The sequence below is a fragment of the Curcuma longa genome, chromosome 13 (assembly GCF_044706935.1).
Source record: "Curcuma longa cultivar G26 ecotype Majalengka, Jawa Barat chromosome 13, ITB_CL_G26_1.1, whole genome shotgun sequence".
NCBI lineage: Eukaryota > Viridiplantae > Streptophyta > Magnoliopsida > Zingiberales > Zingiberaceae > Curcuma > Curcuma longa.
The window spans coordinates 857,247-866,434 of NC_133873.1; positions in this window are offsets into that span (position 1 = coordinate 857,247).

Consider the following 9,188-nt stretch of genomic DNA (forward strand, 5'->3'; position numbering starts at 1 on the left):
TATAGATTATAAACAGTGTTCACAACCAAGATGGATTGGACGAACCATTGGATTGGTTGTAGATGATGTGCGTAGGATGTATATATGTATTTATGCTTTATTTGCACATCTTTCTGAGTTTATTGCTAAATTCTTGTGTGCATTGCATCCCTTATTTATGCATTTAGGCACATATCTTGCATTTCCTAGTTCGGAGATCTGCTCGTGTTTTTATATGTTTCAGGGTGGAAAATGGAGCAAAAACGGGCAAAATGGAGTAACCATTGAAGACAAGGCAAGACAGGGCCGTGCCTCACAGGCACGGCCGTGTCTACTCAGCTTGTGGTCGTGCTTCACAGGGCACGGGCGTGTGCACAAACAGAAGACCATCAAGCCTAGGCCGTGCCTCACTGGCACGGCCGTGCCAAAATTCCCCTCAGCAGCAGCCAGAGGCCGTGTCTACCAGACACGGCCGTGCTTGGAAACAGAAGCCAGCCGAGACTTGGCCGTGCCTCACAGGCACGACCGTGTTTCCATCAAGAACTCAAGCCACTGCTGTTGGCCGTGCCCACCAGGCACGGCCGTGTGTCAAAACAGAAGGGTCCCAGCAGCTGGCCGTGCCTCAAAGACACGGCCGTGTCCAGCAAATGAAGGAGAGACAGGCTGTGGCCGTGCCTCACAGGCACGGCCGTGCTTTCAAACAGAGAGGAGACAAGTCTGGACCGTGCCCCAGAGGCACGGCCGTGCCCCCGGACAGAAGCCTCACTGCCTTAGGCCGTGCCCCCAAGGCACGGCCGTGCCTCCTCCAATGTCCGATGCCCACACGGGGCCGTGCCTCCCAGGCACGGCCGTGTGAGCGGGGCGTGCTGACTCGTGACCTGCATATAAATAGGTCCTCTTAGTGACCTAAGAAAGGGGGGAGACCTTGGAGAGCCACCGGAGCTGTTCTAGAGCCACCGACGCCTGTTTCGGAGCGAGATTCGACGATCCATCCACCGATCCGACTGCTCCAGTCCATCCTCATCCCATCTACGCCGAGATTGCAGTCCAAGGAAGAAGATAAGTCTTATTTCCTGCATTTCTTTGTTTTATCTTTGGAGTGAGATGTATTCTTCCCTTCCTTTGGCTTGTAACCTCCACGCTATGGAGTAGATTCCCTAGATTCTAGGATGTAGGATAAATCAGATGTAATGGATGATTGTATTTGGATTTGATTAATCTACCGTTTTCAATGATATAACTGTCTATTGCTTTGTGGATTTATGCTTGTGCTTGATGATAAATTGTGTGTGTGTGAATCCATGAGGGTAGGGATTAACTATGAATTGGGGAATCATTAGGCCGTACACCGGGGCGCTTCGTGACAGGGAGAATGCCTTGAACCGGGCGAGTTCCGAGGGGTTTCTCAATGCGTAGTTAATTCTTATGAGGGATAGTTAGCGGTCATTCGTTGTTGGGGAGAGATCCGTAAAAAGATATCCTGTGACAGGGGATAGGGTTCTTTTAGTACTCCGGGGCGCCTGAGTGACACGGGAATGCCTTGAACCGGGCTTTTAGAACCATTTCAAACCGACAACGAGTGACGTAAGAACACCAATGCATTATTTCGAGGATACCTGACGAGGTTGAATTGGATAAATTGGTTAACATCCCTACAATTGAACAATTATTGAGGAAAGGTAGAGGATCCAAGTCAATCAATCCATACTCTGAGGAGTCCGAAGTCCTAGGATCGTTTCACCACCTAGTGTCACAGTCGATCCCTTTCTCCGAATTCTAGGATAAAGTACTTTAGAACACTCCCATCTCCCCCACACAACTCATGCTCAATATTCTCTCCACCTTTTTGTGCTAGATCTAGTAAGTAATTCCACGGTCCCTGTGGATTCGATCTTTTTATTACTTGACGACATTCCGTATACTTGCGGAACGCTATCAAGTCCATTCCTTAGGGTTTTGTCGCCTTCATATCCACCATGATACAACATGTTATTGGGTTTGGATCCAATCTAGCAACATCCATTTCTTAACAGCAAAATACCAAAAAAAAAATTACTCATGTGTTTGATTATTAGGGTTTACTGTAGCAAACCGATAGGTTAGTTGGTTTAATTTGGTTCAAACTAAATCACTTGGTTCACAAATCAAATGACTTTCGATTTCCAAATCAGTTTTATTCACTTCATCTTCTCAAGACAAAAGCTACTCATATCTTCCATTTTACCAAAACATTTTTAATTATGAACCAAATCATTGCTTTCGATTTGTCAAAATCTAGTTCACTACCAAAGAACTCCAAATCAATTTGGTTCATTTCATCTTCATAAGACGAATGTCTATCAATTTTGTCCTTTGTCCGGTCCAATCAGACTTTATTTCTCTCCTGAGAATTCAATTCTTAAACTCATTTTAAGTCCTTCGGAGAACTTGTAGTGCGTGTGACCCAATAGGTTCCCGATTATGTTGATCGTTCATAATTAATCAATAATTATGGAATGATCATGAGTGGTACCTAGTAGTATATCATGATCCCCAATTGATCAAAAAATCAATGATTAATTTCAGAACACTTCTAAACTCTTCAACAATTACAATGAAACATGTCTTGTTCCTTTCACCATCTTATATCCACTTAGTTCTGGACATGATCTATATGTATCAGTCCCCAATAGGCTGATTACGTCACACCTAGCCCAAGCTAACTTTCTTGTCCTGTGGATTCAAGTTACTTGTACATATATCCAAGAGTGTCGTACTCTTGACATATATTGTTTGGCCAAAGACTTTAGTAACAATCTTGACAAATGGCCATAGGATATACGTCTCCTTTTTCAAGGAGCGGTGAATCCTCTATGAGTTATTCAAATACCTTCAGACACTTTAACTTATATCCAATCATCCTAGATCCACACCTCTTTGGAGATGTTTGCTTAAGATGTCAAAGTATAAGCCTCCATGACCAAGGTGGTCAAAGGAAACTCGCACTTAAGCTGCATTGAGATCTTCATTGACATATGTATAGAACCATATGAAGTCTCACGGTAGGTCACTCCAATAATTTAGTTACCTTTAACTAGCATTCACGTTTTACTCTCAACATACTGAAAGATCGGTGGGGTGTACTAGAGGGGGAGGCTCATCAATTATCTGCGTTCAATCATTCTGCACATGTAGAGATTCGATCATTCTAGCATAGAGACTTAGCAGTGGAATTAGATCAATAGACAAGGATTCGCAGATTTTACTTTGTTCCTAATCCCTCATGGTTAGTATGCTCTGTTGGGATCGTTCTGATGCAATGCGCTTGTTTTCACATTTTGAAAATATGCGCAGCGGAAATAAAATAACAATAATTAATTCTAATTATTACCACACATGCATGCATAGTCAGTAAACAGCAAGTACAAGACATAGCAAGAATTTAAAATTTTACAAAATTAATTATTCTACGTACACTTGGCATATGACACTAAGCGGGAAGGGTATCAATCGCACAATCCTCGTTGGAGTCCCGCCTCTACTAGTGATCTTTAAGATGGCTTCCAAAGCCTCATATTGCATCACAGTCTTCGGTACTAGCCGACGAGCAGTAACGACCGATATAAGTGAAAACCCTAATATCAAAAATACGCAACAACACATGTTGCGATTGTTTTCAGGGCTCTCTTTCTATCGCTGGGAATCAAAATTCCAACAATACAGAAATAAAAAAATGATCAAAATAATTTTTAAAAAATGGAAACGTCGTAGGCATACGACAAAAACCCTAAGGACTTCCCGTGATTTTAGAAAATCGTAACTTCTTCATCCAACGAAGAACTCCATGAAAACTTCTTTGGTGAATGATTCGGTGGTAGCAGTGGGAGGAATGAGGACTCCAAAGTGGCAACACCTCGACCCTCACTGGAACCCTAGCCTGTCGATGGCGGAACAGAGGTCCAGCGGCAGCGGCGGTGGGAACTTGGTAGAGGCAGTGGCGGTGGAGCTCGGGCATTAACGGGAGAAGAGGGAAAGAGAGAAACTATCTATTCTCGGCTCCTTCTCCGACAGTTGACTCCTCTAGCAGTCGATAGAGCGCGTATGAGCCTCGGTGGTCACGGGGGTGGCGATGAACAGAGGGAAAAGGGAGGGCTTAGAAAACTAGGGCTTTCTTTTCTTGCTTCTCTTGATCAATTGCCTCAGCCCTCTTACCTTCTTATACTTGTGGCCGACGTGAAGAAGGCGGTGAGGAAACAAGAACCATGATAGCAACGTTAGTACGTTCCGTCTGACACGGGCATCGCGCGAGAAGAAATCACGATAAGGAAATCTCGTGTTGTGTGAGGATTCTAACCAAGACACCAACTCGACCTCGTCAGACTTTGTCGGAGTTAAAACATGATACTCTAACGCTACGATGACTAGTTCGGGACGGTACCTAGATAGCCTGGTGTAATGGCTCTCCCGCTATCACCGGGCGCCCCAGCATATACTACTGGTACACTACTCTCTGTCACCGAGCACCCGATTAAGGGATCCTTTCCTAGTCATCAATAGCCGTTAGCTATCCCCTAAGGGAGTTTACCACCATATAAAAGTCACTTCGGAAGGTCCAATTAAAGGTTAACCTTCTGTCACAAGATTCCCCTACACAGTAATCTACTCCACTTAATCATGCATATATGCTCACAAAACATTTCATCAAACACATTCAAGGGACACAATACATGAAACAAAGGTAAACATCTCATTGAATAGGGAAAATGACATAAACTAGTTCATACATCACCATCATTACATAGATGTTCATCCTACATCTTAAACTCAAGGATCTACTCCATTACAAGAAGATTACAACAAGAATACATGAAAATAGTCATCCACAAGAGAGGGGAAGACTTATCTTTGAAGTGTGGACATCTGTTGAAGATCTTCTCGCTCCGGTGTAGGATCGATCAGTGGAGATGAAGTGTTTAGGGGCTCCCCAAGAGTGGGGAGGCGCATTCTCCCTAGCCAAGACGTAGGATTTTGGAGAATGACCCAAGATAACCTCAAAGGGGTGCTAAAAGATGAATTTATAGGGGTCAGGCACGCCCCGTCACACGGCCGTGCTTAGGAGGCACGGCCATGGCCTGTCGTGCCTCTGGAAAATAGGCACGGCCATGCCTGGGAGGCACGACCGTGTACTGCCGCTGCTCTTGAAAACTGGCACGACCGGGAACAGCCGCTCCTCTGGAAATCAGGCACGACCATGCTCTGGCTCAACGTTGGGAAGGAGACACGGCAGTGCCTGAAAGGCACGACCCTTAGCAGCTGGCTCTCTGGATGAAAGGCACGGGCGTGCCTGGTAGGCACGACCTTTGACTGTTGCTTCTCTGTTGGAGGGACACGGCCGTGTCTATGCCGTGGGTATGTGGGGCACAGCCGTGCCTAGTAGGCACGACCGTGTTATACTCTGTTGCTCCTCTTCCTCCATTTCCGCGTGTGTGCTGCATGAGAGACTCGCCCGTGATGACGAGCACGGCCAGTGCGAGTCTCTTTTCTCCACTATTTGCTCCACCAACAATAATGCATCGTTTTGGCTCTAAATCACATCCTGTCAAGCAAAATATACAAAGAGCAGATCTCCGAGCAAAAGAGTAAAAATATGCAATTGTAAAAGAATAAGGTATGACAAAGTAGATCATATGCAATGAATTATAAGTAAATGGGTGTTAACATGACTAGAAAATACTATGTATGACCTACGCTCATCACACCCCCAGACTTAAACTTTTGCTTGTCCTCAAGCAAAAACCTGCATTTAGATTCATGAATTGAAGGAATGGAGTGTCATAATCTCTAATGAATCACAATCAATCCTATCATATGGTTATCATTGAGCAGATCTCCGAGTAAAAGAGTAAAAATATGCAATTGTAAAAGAATAAGGTGTGACAAAGTAGATCATATGCAATGAATTATAAGTAAATAGGTGTTAACATGACTAGAAAATATATGTATAACCTACGCTCATCAATGTTGAATGTCTCATTGGAATTGTTCCAATTCCATAAAGAATTCCATTCAAAGTTATGTAACAATAATTGTTACTAAAAGTCAAATGAAAATCTTTTCTATTTAAATAAGAAATAGAAATAATATTCTTCCCGATGGCTACAGCTGCAACCTTTGCTCCGTTACCAACTCGTAAGCTTGAATCTCCTTTGACGAGTCTTCTACTTTTCTTTAGCCCCTGTATGTCTTTACATATACGCGAGTCTGATGGGTGTGTTTTGATTGTTAATTTTTATTTTTCTTATTTATTTTGTTTTATTTTGTCACTCACACCCTTTCAAAATTAAAATTTATAATTAACCAAACCCCTAATTATCGCTCAGATAATATAGCAGAGGTTTAGGTCGTCTTTCATGGACTCAATGATGGAATTGATCCTAGACACATAGTGCGGGGTTTTTTATTTGTTGATCATCCTTATTCATTCCTAACTATCTACAAGACCCTTTTATCGATAATTAAATCCTACAGTTTATCAAAATAATATTAATCATAAATAACTCTTAAAACCTAGGATACATTCAATCAACAATCCTATATACATTAACATACAATTAGTTCCATAAATTTACAAGTTACTCCACAACCATACACAACTAAACATAAATTATTTAAACATTAGCAGACACAACATGATACATTATCAACTTATTAATCAAGCAAGAACATGGCACACACTACATTCATCCAAAATTACATACACCTTAACATGGCCAGTTCAATTCAAGAACAAATCTATACACATGCATTCCATAACTCTATTCCATACAATCTCACAAGTTTAACATACAATACTAATTCCACATCATGCACATACAACATACAACATATAACAATATTAATTCCACATCATACTTCATTCCACAGCTTAAGCATACAACTTACTATCATTTATAAACATTGATCAACAACACAATCCATAGGCCTATGAATCACAAACACTACCAAATCACAATATTGGCTAACATTCCCATAAAACATACCATCTAAAATTAACATTTAATCCCCAATCATTCCATTCAAATCCAACAATTCATACATCAAATTCAACAATCAGGTTGCTAGCAACTCAACGCACAAATAATAGAAGCAATCAATTAAATGGGGTTTCTTTGATTCAATCAACTACTAACAATTTATTCTACCCAATTCACAATCGACTTGAATCAACAATCAAGGAAAGAAAACAGGGGGTTTTTCAGGCTGTATTTAGAATAGAATAGAGAATAATGGAGAGTAAGAAATCAGCACAGAAGTAGGGTTTAGAGAAATAGGGTTTAGCACAGAACGAAGCCCGCAGAACTCAGGATTGATTCATGCTAACTGGGAACGATCGAACGTCAGCAGAGATGGTCAATCGCCGACAAACTCAAGTCAGGGAGAAGCACGGATTCGATCGTTGCTCAGCTCTTCCCCTATTGCAAATCACAAACAAAGTTAGAACCCAAGCAGAAACCTTACCTCGCGTTCTCAGTGGTTGAGATGGTCAGAAATCAGCCCAGCATCCCATGCCGAACTCTGGTGGATGCAGATGGACTGTGAACCCCGTCGGAACATGTAACGCCCGCCCTTACTTAGGGCCCATGACGGACGCTACAGTTACTCTTTTTCATTTATTTCATAAGAGACCACATACGAAAATCCAATAAACTTCGCAGCGGAAACTCAAACATATTTTCATGGCAGGAAATTCATATGTGATTTACAAATGAAACTAAAGGTGCATGCATTGTCTAGTTTTAAGTACTAGTTATCATTAATCAAATGTAGCACAAGCATTCCACATAAAAGAAGTCTAGAAATTCAAACATGCAAACATGAGAATCATATTCAATGAGTTGCCAGGATCTATGCCATGTCACCACCACACACATCTTTTATCAGCCTCTTCTCTGCTGCTTCCCTTTGTTCAGTGACTACTATTTGGATCTGCATCAAAAGAAAGAAAACTATAAGCACAAGGCTTAGTAAGTTCCTTTCCTACTCACAAAACCATTCGTCACATCACATTCATTTAGCATAAGCAAACATAACAATAACATAGAAGCACATGGAATTTGCATAAAGCACATACATTCTTCTATCTTAACATTCCATACATATGCATACAAACATAATGCAGATGCCTTTGAAAACTTATTATCATAATAGATAAACATATCATCAACATTATGGGATCCCTGGCTTGTACCCATTCATTCTTCGCGCGCATACATTCAAGAGATAGTACGAGGTAGCTAGTCTCGACTACTCGATTACTAGGTCTCAAACCTAGGGGCGTTTGGCTGCCTTAGGGTGCCCTTCCCTTTGGATCCTTTCCAGGATCCAGTACAAGCCATTCATTTCAAAGTAAACATAATGATGTAATGCCCTTTTTCATTTATGTCATGAATGTTCCTTTCATTTCTTTAACATAGCATTTGAACATTCATGCATACATTTCATTTCATACATATGGCATGCTACATCACATCATAGCCTTATTAGCTAGACCCTCCTTCCCTAGGGTTAGCCCTTCATACATTACCTTATCATGATGCATCCTTAACTAAGGTTGATAATCATAGTTGAGGTTAAAACCCAACTCCCCTTCATTTGGCCGAAACCTACCATAGGCAAAGCCTAGGTTAAGGTTTAACCACATAACTTTTTAACCATCATGGTTCATTGCTTGCAACCCTAGTTAAGTTCAAGACATGAATTAAACCCTAGTTCTTAGGGTTGGCCGAAACCTCCAAGGTACCAAACATGGTTTAGGATTAGTTCATTAAACCCTAAAGCTTGGTAAACCTTAACTTGTTCTAAGTCACCCTTTCTTTGCTAGAGCATCACTTGATGCCCTGCTTCCCTACTTGGCCGAAACCTAGAGAGGTGCATACCATGGGTTAGGTTAAACCAAGACCTCTCTAAATCCTCCTACATGTTCATATATCATGCATTAAGCCATAGTAGGGTTATAGCATCATCCCTAAGCCCTAATATTGATCATGGCCGAAACCTTCAAGTTGGGTTTTCCTTGGTTAAACTTTTCAACTAACCTCAAAAACCCTAGAGCATATTAGGAACACCTTTTAGAGCCTATAAGTTCATGGGTTGAGTTTTGAAAACATCACCTATGTTCTTATTCATTCATGGTCAACCTTACATATATATGGTTTACCTATGGTTGGCTT